Raw genomic sequence first — 13939 nt, forward strand, 5'->3', positions numbered from 1 at the left:
ATAAAAGAAAAATAATAAAGCAACCTCATCCTTACCTTTCGATGGTTCCCAGGACAGCTCCAGCTCTGCTACATCGAGATGACAGGCTGGACCGCAGCAGAACGCTGCCATCCAGCCTGTCATCCCGCAGACACTGAGAAGCGCAGGCATGCTTGCGCTCCTCAGTGTCTCTCTGTGACGTCATCCAGATGAGCCGAGTTCATGTCCAATGAACTCAGCTCACCTCATGCACGTCACTGACAGCGTGGGAAAGTTCTCCTGCACTCAGCGCTTCAGCGTGAGAATTCTCCCACGCTGTCAGTGACATACATGAGGTGAGGTCATGTCCAATGAACTCAGCTCACCTCATGCACGTCACTGACAGTGTGGGAAAATTCTCACGCTGAAGTGCTGAGTGCAGGAGAATTTTCCCACGCTGTCAGTGACGTACATGAGGTGAGCTGAGTTCATTGGACATGACCTCGGCTCATCTGGATGCCGTCACAGCCAGACACTGAGGAGTGGAAGTATGCCTGCGCTTCTCAGTGTCTGCGGGATGACAGGATGGATGGCAGCGTTCTGCTGCGGTCCAGCCTGTCATCTCGATGTAGCAGAGCTGAAGCTGTCGTGGGAGCCATGGAAAGGTAAGGATGATGTTGCTTTATTATTTTACTTTTATTGCAGGAGATCGTTGGCTTCAGCTGGAATGGGCGTGACGGTAAGTATGGTTTAATTTAGAACAATAAAGAATTGTGTGTTTATTTCAATTAAAGGACTTTTTTCTGGGTGTTGTGTTTTTTTAAATACTTTACTAGAAATTCATGGTGGTCATGTCTAATATTGGCGTGACCCCATGAATTTCGGGCTTAGGGCCAGCTGATAATGCCAAGCTGGCCTTAACCCCTTTATTACCCAGTGAGCCACCGCACCAGGGCCCTGGATGAGTTGGGTACAGCGCCAGAAGATGGCGCTTCAATGAACGCGCCATTTTCTGGGGCGGCTGCGGACTGCAATTTGCAGCGGGGGTGGCCCAGAAAGCATGGGTCTCCCTGCGCTGCGGATTCCAGCCCCCAGCTGCCTAGTTGTATCTGGCTGGGCACAAAAATAGGGCGAAGCCCCACGCATTTTTTTTTTAAATTATTTCATGAAATTCATGGAATAATTAAGAAAAAAAGGGCTTCCCTATATTGTTGTGTCCGGCCAGGTACAAATAGGCAGCTGGTGGTTGGGGGCAGCCTGTTCCTGCCTGCTGTACCTGGCTGGACACAAATATAGGGCGAAGCCCCACGTCAATTTTTTTTTAAATAAATCCTTTATTTTAACACTAAATGACATTTGAGGAGTTAATAAAGATGCAGTCCCTAAATTATTATTTATTTTTTAATTAATTTTTCCCAAAACTTTTGACGTGGGCTTCGCCATATTTTTGTATGCCAGCCAGGTACAGCATCCAGCTTCTATGAACGCGCCATTTTCCGGGGTGACTGCGGACTGCAATTTTCAGCGGGGGGGGCAGAAAGCTTGGGCCTCCCTGCGCTGCAGATTCCATCCCCCCGCTGCCTAGTTGTACCTGGCTGGACACAAAAATAGGGCGAAGCTTCACGTATTTTTTTTTTTTAATTATTTCATGAAATTCATGAAATAATTAAGAAAAAAAGGGCTTCCCTATATTATTGTGTCCGGCCAGGTACAAATAGGCAGCTGGTGGTTGGGGGCAGCCTGTTCCTGCCTGCTGTACCTGGCTGGACACAAATATAGGGCGAAGCCCCACGTCAATTTTTTTTAAATCATTTCAGGAAATTCATGAAATAATTAAAAAAAATTGATGTGGGGCTTCGCCCTATATTTGTGTCCAGTCAGGTACAGCAGGCAGGAACGGGCTGCCCCCAACCACCAGCTGCCTATTTGTACCTAGCCGGACACAACAATATAGGGAAGCCCTTTTTTTCTTAATTATTCCATGAATTTCATGAATTTAAAAAAAAAAAACGTGGAGCTTCGCCCTATTTTTGTGTCCAGCCAGGTACAACTAGGCAGCTGGGGGCTGGAATCTGCAGCGCAGGGAGGCCCAAGCTTTCTGGGCCCCACCCGCTGCAAATTGCAGTCCGCAGCCGCCCCGGAAAATGGCGCGTTCATAGAAGCGCCATCTTCTGGCGCTGTACCCAACTCATCCAGAGCCCTGGTGCGGTGGCTCAATGGGTAATAAAGGGGTTAAGGCCAGCTTGGCATTATCAGCTGGCCCTAAGCCCGAAATTCATGGGGTCACGCCAATATTAGACATGACCACCATGAATTTCTAGTAAAGTATTTAAAAAAAACACAAACACCCAGAAAAAAGTCCTTTAATTGAAATAAACACACAATTCTTTATTGTTCTAAATTAAACCATACTTACCATCACGCCCATTCCAGCTGAAGCCAACGATCTCCTGCAATAAAAGAAAAATAATAAAGCAACCTCATCCTTACCTTTCCATGGCTCCCACGACGGCTCCAGCTCTGCTACATCGAGATGACAGGCTGGACCGCAGCAGAACGCTGCCATCCAGCCTGTCATCCCGCAGACACTGAGAAGCGCAGGCATACTTCCACTCCTCAGTGTCTGGCTGTGACGGCATCCAGATGAGCCGACAATGAACTCGGCTCACCTCATGTACGTCACTGACAGCGTGGGAGAATTCTCCTGCACTCAGCGCTTCAGCGTGAGAATTTTCCCACGCTGTCAGTGACGTGCATGAGGTGAGGTCATGTCCAATGAACTCGGCGCACCTCATGCACGTCACTGACAGCGTGGGAGAATTCTCACGCTGAAGCGCTGAGTGCAGGAGAATTTTCCCACGCTGTCAGTGACGTGCATGAGGTGAGCTGAGTTCATTGGACATGACCTCGGCTCATCTGGATGCCGTCACAGCGAGACACTGAGGAGCGCAAGCATGCCTGCGCTTCTCAGTGTCTGCGGGATGACAGGCTGGATGGCAGCGTTCTGCTGCAGTCCAGCCTGTCATCTCGATGTAGCAGAGCTGAAGCTGTCCTGGGAACCATGGAAAGGTAAGGATGAGGTTGCTTTATTATTTTACTTTTATTGCAGGAGATCGTTGGCTTCAGCTGGAATGGGCGTGACTGTAAGTATGGTTTAATTTAGAACAATAAAGAATTGTGTCTTTATTTCAATTAAAGGACTTTTTTCTGGGTGTTTGTGTTTTTTTTAAATACTTTACTAGAAATTCATGGCGGTCATGTCTAATATTGGCGTGACCCCATGAATTTCGGGCTTAGGGCCAGCTGATAATGCCAAGCTGGCCTTAACCCCTTTATTACCCAGTGAGCCACCGCACCAGGGCCCTGGATGAGTTGGGTACAGCGCCAGAAGATGGCGCTTCTATGAACGTGCCATTTTCCGGGGCGGCTGCGGACTGCAATTTGCAGCGGGGGGTGGCCCAGAAAGCTTGGGTCTCCCTGCGCTGCAGATTCCAGCCCCCAGCTGCCTAGTTGTACCTGGCTGGACACAAAAATAGGGCGAAGCGCCACACATTTTTTTTTTTAATTATTTCATGAAATTCATGGAATAATTAAGAAAAAAAGGGCTTCCCTATATTGTTGTGTCCGGCCAGGTACAAATAGGCAGCTGGTGGTTGGGGGCAGCCCGTTCCTGCTTGCTGTACCTGACTGGACACAAATATAGTGCGAAGCCCCACGTCAATTTTTTTTAAATTATTTCATGAATTTCCTGAAATAATTAAAAAAAAATTGACGTGGGGCTTCGCACAATATTTGTGTCCAGCCAGGTACAGCAGGCAGGAACTGGCTGCCCCCAACCACCAGCTGCCTATTTGTACCTGGCCAGACACAACAATATAGGGAAGCCCTTTTTTTCTTAATTATTCCATGAATTTCATGAAATAGTTAAAAAAAAAAAAACGTGGAGCTTCTCCCTATTTTTGTGTCCAGCCAGGTACAACTAGGCAGCTGGGGGATGGAATCTGCAGCGCAGGGAGGCCCAAGCTTTCTGCCCCCCCCGCTGAAAATTGCAGTCCGCGGCCACCCCGGAAAATGGCGCGTTCATAGAAGCTGGATGCTGTACCTGGCTGGCATACAAAAATATGGCGAAGCCCACGTCAAAAGTTTTGGGAAAAATTTATTAAAACATAAATAATAATTTAGGGACTGCATCTTTATTAAGTCCTCAAATGTCATTTAGTGTTAAAATAAAGGATTTATTTAAAAAAAAAATGGCGTGGGATCCCCCATAATTTTAGTCTCTAGCGGAGGTTAAGCAGACGGCTGGGGCAGATGTTTGAAGCCTGGGAAGGGGGTAAAACCCACGGAGCTTCCCAGGCTACTAATATCAGCCCCCAGCTGAATACCTAGCCTTTACTAGCTATTAAAATGGGGGAACCCCCCAAAAAAAATGACGTGGGGTCCCCCCTATTTTAATAGCTAGCAAAGGCTAGGCAGACAGCTGGGGGCTGATATTAATAGCTCAGGAAGGGTGCCATGAATATTGGCCCCCTCCCAGGCTAGAAACACCAGCCGTCAGCCGCCCCAGAAATGGCGCATCCATAGGATGCGCCAATTCTGGCACTTAGCCTCGCTCTTCCACGCTGCCCTGGTGCGGTGGCAGGGGGTAATTGTGGTGGGGTTCATGTCAGCGCCAGCTGCCATGAAGCCCAGGTTAGTAATGATGGGTGTCTATAAGACACCCCCATTACTAACCTACAAAGTGTTAAAAAGAAAAAACACACTACACCCAGAAAAAAATAATTTATTTGAAATAAAACACCATTTTATTTAATTCTTAGTTTACTAAAAAAAAATAGTTACCTGTCCACGTTCCTGCGCTGATCTCCCATGCACAGCTGTCACATCTGGAGATGGTGACAGCTGTGCATGGCTGCTGTAAGCTCACGCTGCCGGGAACACGTCCGCTCCCGGCAGCGGGAGCCACTGACTGAGGTCACCAGAGTGCATTCAGGCAGCACAGCTCCGGAGACCTCCTTTACGGCACTGCTGTACCATGGGAATTTCTCACGATACAGCAGGGCCGTAAAGCAGCTAACCGGAGCAGCGCTGCCTGAACTCCGGTGAACCCTTACGGCCCCGTCATTCTAGCGGCGGCAGCGGTTCAGAGCGGTCACATTCTATGTGGCTGCTCTGAACTGGAGATCTTCGTGGGACACTCGTGGACTACTACGGAGGGGTAAGGATAAGGTTATGGTTTATTATTTTATATTTTATTACAGGAGATTGATGGCTTCGGGGAATTAGGTGTCTAGGTGAGTATAGGTGTAGTTTTTTATTTTTTACTTTATTTTAGGTGGCGATCGGCGGGGACAGGTAATGTATAAACTAATTTCTTTTAGGTAACCACTGGCCACCAATGACATGTATCTAACATTTATTGGGGACACAGTAGGGCAATTTATACAGCAGGATCAGGCTGATGGGAACTACTGCTCCCATCGAGCTGATCCTGCTGGCACGAGTGGACGGGGGACAGACATAGGCCGATGGGAGTAGTAGTGTCACATCGGCCTATGTCTGCCTGCACGCACAGACACCCCGCACACACACCCGCACACACACCCCGCACACACACCCCGCACACACACCCCGCACACACACACACCCCGCACACACACACCCCGCACACACACACCCCGCACACACACTAATCATGACGGGTCTGGGAGGAGTGGCTGACCTGTGCGGCCGTGGGAAAGTTCATGTGAGTTCATGCAATGCAGTCAAGCATGAACTCACATGAACCCTCTGAGGGCACCGCGGCTACTTCAAATGAACAGCTGATCGGCATCACCTGATACCTCAGCTGTTCATTTGAAATAACCGGCGGGAAAGCGCAGCACAGAACGGGAAAGCCGGCGGTGAAGTCTTTTCACTGCCGGCTTCCCCGCCCGGGTCCTTCGCTCCTTGGTGCTGCGCTCCCCGCCCGGTCCTAATTTACGATTGGGATTGGAGGTGGCGAGGGGAGCGGAGGATCGGGGTGGGAGGCTGCGGGGAAGCAGTATGGGGCTGTGTGATTGTTTAAAAGCCGGCGGCTTTTTACCGCCCGCCGGCTTTTAAACAATCAGGAGAATTCTCCCACGCTGGGATGGCATTCTGATGACAAGCTGGATCGCAGCTGAGCGCTGCCATCCAGCTTGTCATCCTTCACAGACACTGCAGAGCGCAGGCATTATGGGAACTTCCGATTCCGGTATTCGATATTATAAAAGTATCGGAATTAAGTATCGGAATTCCGATACAGTGAATATCGGCCGATACCCGATATTTCAGTATCGGAATGCTCAACACTACTCGTTATAGATTCCCGAATTAGCCTTCCTGCTCCTACGTAATCTGTCGCCACAAGTGTGGAGGGCATTCGTCTCCCCCGTCCTCTGCCTCTGGCGCCAGAGCCCGAAAATGGTCTCACTGAAAACGAGACAATGCATCCGCTATAGAATTCTGAACACCCGGAACATGTACAGCCGAAATCCAAGCATTCAATTCAAGACACCTGAGCGCGAGTTTCCTCAGCAGCTTAATAACCGGAGGAGACGAGGCCAACAAACTGTTAATAACCGCCACCACTGCCATATTATCACAATGAAAGTGTATTCTCCTATTCAAGAAAAATTCCCCCCAAATAGAAACCGCCACCACTATAGGGAACAACTCCAACAAGGCCAAGTTTTTTGTGTAACCCAACTGTTTCCACGATGTTGGCCACTCTCCAACACTCCAACATTCCAATTCTCCTTACAGTACGACCCAAAACCTGCAACGCAGGCTGCATCCGTATAGATTTCGCAATCAAAACTGTCCACGAAATCCTGCTGAATTAACGACCTCCCATTGTAATTCTCCAAAAAAAGTTTCCACACTTCCAAGTCACCTCTGTGGTCCCTATTCAAATTAATGAAATGGTGCGGTGACCTAACACCTGCAGTCGCCCCGGACAACCTGCGACAAAAAATCCTGCCCATAGGCATAATTCTGCAAGCGAAATTCAACCTCCCCAACAGGGATTGCAACTCCTTCAAAGAAACCTTATGCAAGCTCCCCACCCTGTACACCTCTTGCCTCAGCATGAGCAATTTATCCTCCGGTAAACCACATTCCATCTTTTCTGAATCAATCAGAATACCTAAGAAACTCAACACAGTACAAGGCCCTTCTGTTTTCTGTTCAGCCAGCGGAACGCCAAAAAGCTTAGCCACCCAAAACATAGATGCCAACAAATTCCCATAAACTAACGATTCTGGAGGACCTATAAACAAAAAATCATCCAAAGAATGAATGACCGACTGCACACCTGCAACGTCCCGTACCGCCCATTCCAAGAAAGTGCTAAAAGTTTCAAACAATGAACAAGAAATTGCACAACCTATGGGCAAACATCTATCTAGGTAGTACTCCTCACGCCAAAAACATCCTAACAACGGAATGCTATCCGGGTGCACCGGAAGCAATCTGAATGCCGACTCAATATCGGTCTTAGCCAACAACGACCCAGGCCCGTACCTGCGCACCCATTTTACTGCCGCATCAAATGATGTATATTCCACCGAACATAGTTCCTGATCTATACCATCATTTACCGAAAGCCCTTTTGGATATGACAAGTGCTGGATCAGGCGAAATTTAATCGGTTCCTTCTTTGGCACAACTCCCAAAGGAGAAATAATCACACCCTCACCCGGCAAACGCTGAAAAAGACCAGTCATACGACCCAACTCCACCCCTTTAGACAACTTTGCACTGACCACTTCCGGATGCAACTGGGCCAACCTCAAATTTTTAAGTGAAAGAGGAACTTTATGTGCGGGTGGAAGAATCCTAAAACCTTCTAAAAAACCGTAACTAATAACATCTGCTTTTTCCCGATCTGGATATCTACTTAGAAAGGGGGCCATCCCGGGAAGTTTCAATGGAGTTTCCCCCATGACCGGGACCCACTGAAAGGTTCCCTTTCCCTTTCTTAAAACATTTAGAGGCGTCGTGGGAACTCCCGTTACAATGGGAACACACGTGTCTGAACTTACAACTGTTCCCGTACTTGCATTGACCATCATTAAACTGCCAACACGTTCCCAATTTTTCTTTTCCACCCTGCGCCCCCGCATTACCCCCCCCCCCCCCCCCCCGTGTCCAGATGATTGACTACCGCTGCCTCCGCTTCCGTGAAAGGACTGCCCGTACCTGGCCGGAGCCATTACCTTTAGCCACAACCCTATGTCCTTCTGATCCCACATAATTTCTGGCCTCACCGCCTTCCTCTGCCTGAACTGCTCATCGTAACGTAACCATACCTGCACCCCCGTATGTACGGTGGGCCTCCCCTATGGAATCCAAATAACAAAATAAACTGGAGCAATTTTCCGGAAACTTTTCCCCGATAACACTAGCCAGTATTGCAAATGCTTGCAACCAATTTACAAACGTCTGGGGAATCAAACGCTTTTCTTCCTCCTCCTTCTTGCTATCGTCCTTCTTTCCCTTATCTAAATTGAACTTTTCCAAGGGGAGGAGGGAGAAAATTTCGACATACTCGTCCCGCCAAATTTTTTCCCTTACCTCTTTTTTTAAATGTGCCCCCAAAGGCCCCTCAAAACACACGTACACCTCACCCCTTGCCCTATTATCAAGCTTTACCGTATTGCCTTTTTCTTTTTCGGTCTGCACCGATACCGAAACCCCAGATGACACCTCCTCGCTAGCAACCATTGACCTGACCCCTTCAGGCACAGCCTGCTGCGCCGCCGCCTGCAAACGCAAACAAGCTCCCACGGGCGAGACGCCCATCTCGCCTGCTGTCCCACCTTCTAACCTCAACAAGACTTGCGACATAGTGCGTAAAATATCACTAAGCCCCGGTACCTATGCCCCACTCGGCCCACCCACATTCCTCGCATCGTATCCCACTAATTGACTACTCGCTACCCCCTGTGATACAGCCCCTGCGGGCAACAAACCAGACATATAATCATACTCACGTAGCTGCGCAGGTGCTGTGTCCCCGCCAGTCGACAATTCTGAGTCCTGCCGATCCCTTGAGCTGTTGGTTCCTTGCTCGAAATCCGATGCTTCCGATTGGCGGCCATGCTCCAGGCCCGCGCCCCCGGCCTCCTCTTCACCGGGGGGGACCCGAGCGCCTGCCGCAGCCGCTGGTGCTCCCACGCCTGGAGTTCGCCTCCCACTTGTCCTCGCTCTGCTCCGCTTCGTAGGCCTGTGACGCCGATCACCCCCAGACCCGGACCGACCGGCCCAGCCCGTGCTGGATGGGATGTGCCTGCCAGGCGGCTCCACTCTGCCGCCTGCCGCGGACTGAAGAGCTGAGCCTGTCAGTGCTGCTTCTCCCTGCTGCTGCCTGCCCTCCGATCGCCGCCGTTTGTTGAGTCTCCCGCTCCGTTTGGCAGGTACCTCGACAGGAGCATCGCCAGGGATACATGCCGTTCCGGATGTCCGTCCCGCCGGCTCCACAGCTGCGCACCTCCGGTCGCCAATGTTCCGCCGTGTGCAGGCATATCCGCCTGATGCAGGGATGTCCCTGCTAGGCGATGCATTGACGTCCGGTCCGGGCAGCGCTGCTGAGGCCGGCCACACTTCGTGTGCAGCCTGTGCTTCAGTGACGGTCCCCGCTCCCCGCCGACCAGGGCCCACAGGCCGGCTGTGCGGATTCTTTCCGGTGCGAGCACGGAGGGGTGGCACCGCACTGTGCTGCTCACCACCTGCAGGGTCCCGCGAGGGGCTCCGCGGCCGCCGCCTGCTGCCCGCAAATACATCGGGCGACAGCCGCTCCGGAGGTCGCGATCTTCTGGATCTCCCGCTGGGTCCCGGTTCCTCTTCCTCTGCACGTGCTGCCCCCAGCAAGGATGACAGCTAGGACGCCAGCCAGGCTGGATTTCTAGAACGGGCCAAGCCCCGCAGCTGGGCCACCAATGCTTTCACGGACTCCATAGAGGTAGGGATTTGGGACATATGGGGTCTTCTCTATCCGAGTCCTACAGAAGAATGGCACTTCCCACACTATTCCCCATAGCCACCCCTCAATCCTTATGGTGCCCGCCCCTATACTTTCAAACCCAATCCTAAACCAAAGCATCTTCCAAACTCAAATCCTCCCGGCAAATCCCAGTCACGGGGGGCTTCCCTCTAGCTACGCCTGACTCCAGCCCCCTCCTGGACAGGAGTGGTACTGTGCAGGGTATATATAAAGGACAGGAGAAGTGGTACTGTGCAGTGTATATATACAGGAGGAGTGGTACTGTGCAGTGTATATATACAGGAGGAGTGGTACTGTGCAGTGTATATATACAGGAGGAGTGGTACTGTGTAATGTATATATACAGGACAGGAGGAGTGGTACTGTGCAGTGTATATATACAGGACAGGAGCAGTGGTACTGTGTAATGTATATATACAGGACAGGAGGAGTAGTACTGTGCAGTGTATATATACAGGACAGGAGGAGGGGTACTGTGCAGTGTCTATATACAGGACAGGAGGAGTGTTACTGTGCAGTGTCTATATACAGGACAGGAGGAGTGTTACTGTGCAGTGTCTATATACAGGACAGGAGGAGTGTTACTGTGCAGTGTATATATACAGGACAGGAGGAGTGGTACTGTGCAGTGTCTATATACAGGGCAGGAGAAGTGGTACTGTGCAGTGTATATATACAGGACAGGAGGAGTGGTACTGTGCAGTGTATATATACAGGACAGGAGGAGTGGTACTGTGCAGTGTATATATATACACAGGACAGGAGGAGTGGTACTGTGCAGGGTATATATACAGGACAGGAGAAGTGGTACTGTGCAGTGTCTATATACAGGACAGGAGGAGTGGTACTGTGCAGTGTCTATATACAGGACAGGAGGAGTGGTACTGTGCAGTGTATATATACACAGGACAGGAGGAGTGGTACTGTGCAGTGTATATATACACAGGACAGGAGGAGTGGTACTGTGCAGGGTATATATACAGGACAGGAGAAGTGGTACTGTGCAGTGTATATGACGCGCCCCCTGGGACATATTCCTTTTTGAGGGGAATACCCGGCACCGGATCAGATGGGGGGTTGTAGTCTCCGAGCGGCTGTGACCCGGTCCCGTGCCCAGGGCGTCAAGCTCAGTGTGATGTGGCAGTTCTACAGATGTTACTAAAGTTCTTTTGTGTCGACTACGCCACCCGTTGTGATGCGGTCACTGTGGCCGCCGCTGCAGCAGGGTCCGCTGAGGCTGATGGTGGGTGCGCAGCTTGGTGAAATAACCCCCAATGGGAGGGGTATAGCCTCAGAGGGGACAGGCGCAGAGGATGGGGGTTGTGGTGGTGTAGTGCAGACGGCAGTGAAGACAGAGTCGGGTTGTGCAGTTAAGGGTGTTTACTTACTGCAGATGTTGTACTGGTCACTCCAGCTGCTAGTGACCACCCGAGCCGTGCTGCGTCCACCAGGTCCTGGATCCAGCCAACCCCCAAACAAGTCCGGAGCGTGGCCCTGAGCTCTCCCTCTGTCCTTTCTTCAGCCGTCCCCACCAGTGATCCACCTAGGTCCAGCTCCCTCGGGCCTTCTGTTGGGACACCCTTGGCCCTGGGTTCCCTGACCCTTCATGTGGTGTGCCTTCGGGGTGAATGTGGTGGGTGACCGTGGCAGACACTGCCCACGGTCTCCGGTCTCTGGCTGGGGATTGTTTTTACCCCCACCAGTTTGGGTTCCGGTACCCTTTTGCTGACTCCTCACCCGGTGCTCTGATTTGGGTTCTTGGGTCCCTTCTCTTCTGTGCTCTGGGTCTTTCTCTTTTCTCCTCTCTCACTCTGGGTCTTGGTCTTTCTTCTCTCCTCTCCTAACTTGTTCTCTGCAGCTGATCCTCTCTGCATCTGATCCTCTGCATCTGACCCTGATTCTAGTTGGTGCCCACCTTATATATCCCTCTATGTGTGAGCTCAGGTGACCAGCACCCAATGAGCTCCTAACTTTACCCAGGCTGCTCCCCCTATCTGCCCCTACACTACTTGGGATGTACCACCCCCCTCCCACTCCAGCCAGGAACAGACTCGGTCGTACCTGCACATTTCTAAGTGGGAGTACCGTCGGCCTGTTCCTCGGAAATGGGATGTATGTAGTGCATGCAGCCTACCGAGCTCAGATCCACTCTCCATCCTTACCCGGGAGTGGAATATCACACCTCTGGGTTGAGGTGCAATACCCCTGTAGCAGCCGAATCCTCAGGGTGCTACATTCCCCCCTGGTAAATCACAGCACGTCCTCGGGCTGTAAAGACAAAAACACCAAAACATACAAAATTTTTCATATAAACATAATAAAACATATAAAACATTATATATATAAAACTTTTCATATAAACATTCTCGTCGTCTCTTGTTTCAGGTTCCTCCTCCGGACACTGTGCAACGTGTGTCCGGGAAAAGTGCGACAGTCTCTTAGAAAAACTGGTTTTCTATAAAACCGGTAGGGGGCGCTTTAGGAAGCGCAACTATATACAGGGAATATGGCCGCTCTCAGTCCTCGGCCAGGTAGAGGGAAGGGAATGGCTGCTCACAGTCCTCAGCCTGTAGGATGAAGGGGTTAACGGGTAAACAGTTCACTGGTCCCAACGGGGACTATTTTAGCAGCAACGGTTCACTGTGCCCCGACGGGCAACTATATACAGTCTCTACTCCCGTCCTCAACGACGGCTCCCTCCTGCTTTTTCTTGGTATGGTGTTGCTTCAGACCCGTCCGGGTCCTCTGGCTCCTCCTCCCCGTACCGCAACTCCTCCTCCGTCAAGCGGTGTACGTGGAGGGCGTAAGGTCCTTTGGCACACTTGTGCCGGGTAAAAGTGACCTCGTCTCCGACGTAGAGGTCACGGCCTTTGTGACCTTCCGGCAGGTGGGACTCGACGTCTCTGCGGGTCACAAAAACGTCACCGCGGTTGTTACGGTCCCGAATAAAGCCCCACCCATGCTGCGGGTTGAACTTTATCACCGTCCCGATGGTGCGGGGACAGTGCGCTGCACGGGGGTTCCTCCTAGTCCGGCTCTTCTGCTCCGCGCTCCGGATTTGGGCCTGTTGTTCTCTGACCCGCCTCTCCTCCTGTTCTCTCGCAAACTCTGCTAGCTGCTGACGACAACACTCAGTACGTTCAGCGGCGACTGCCCGAGTTTCCTGAGTGAACCCCATTAGATCTTCTCCGGTGGGGTCCCACTCAAACTGTGCTTCCGCTAGCGGGGGCGAGATCCGTGCCACGGGCTTCGGAGCCGGAATCAGGGGTTCATCCAGGGGTCTTAGTCTCTGCTGCCGTTCCAGCTCATGGTATCCTTCGGGCCAGATGAAGGGCCGCCCGTCCGGCCATGTGAGCTGGCTGAACAAGTCCTCCCCCAGGTGTGGCACCCTTGGTTTTACGGGCGCGGGCGCGATGGTGGTGGCGCCCGGGTTGCCCAGGCCTTGCGGCCAGGCCTGGGGCACCTGGAATGTGAAGGGCACCGTTAGGACGGCGGCGCCCTGGGCTACCTGGCCTTGCGGCCAGGCCGGAGGCTCCGCGGAGGTAGGGGGCGCTGTTGGTGATGCGGCGCCCGGGGGTACTAGGCCTTGCGACCAGGCTGGTGGTATTTCCTGCTTTGTCACGCTCCGGGTCGAGGCGCGTGACGTCACAGGGGTCGCTGCGGCGGCTTCCGGTCGGGGCCTAGTCCATAGCGGTGACATGGCGGCTACGGGCACAGCAGGGGGACTTTCGGGCTCTGCGACAGGGAGCTGGGGCAGGTAAGCGGTGTCACGGCTTGGGGTATAGGCGTCCCCTTTACCTGCCTCCATGCGTTCGGCTCCCTTCTCGGCGCCGTCTCCGGCCTTGGGTCCTCCCGCGCCATCCTCAGAGGCGGTCTGCTTCCTCTTCCAGGGTAGCGTGCTCCGTTGACTGGTCTCTGCTTGCTGGGTCATCTCCCGGCTCCACTCCGTCAGTA

General features: G+C 51.9%; 1 protein-coding gene across 4 annotated transcripts in view; it reads right to left on the reverse strand.

Annotated features, from left to right (window-relative positions):
- GRAMD1A (GRAM domain containing 1A) overlaps positions 1-13939 on the reverse strand; it is a 180933-nt gene that overhangs the window by 80687 nt on the left and 86307 nt on the right. The gene's annotated exons all lie outside the window — the stretch shown is intronic.

Source organism: Phyllobates terribilis, unplaced genomic scaffold (genome assembly GCF_046119375.1).
Source record: "Phyllobates terribilis strain yellow unplaced genomic scaffold, ASM4611937v1 Scaffold_12__6_contigs__length_324123572, whole genome shotgun sequence".
In the NCBI taxonomy this organism is placed as follows: domain Eukaryota; kingdom Metazoa; phylum Chordata; class Amphibia; order Anura; family Dendrobatidae; genus Phyllobates; species Phyllobates terribilis.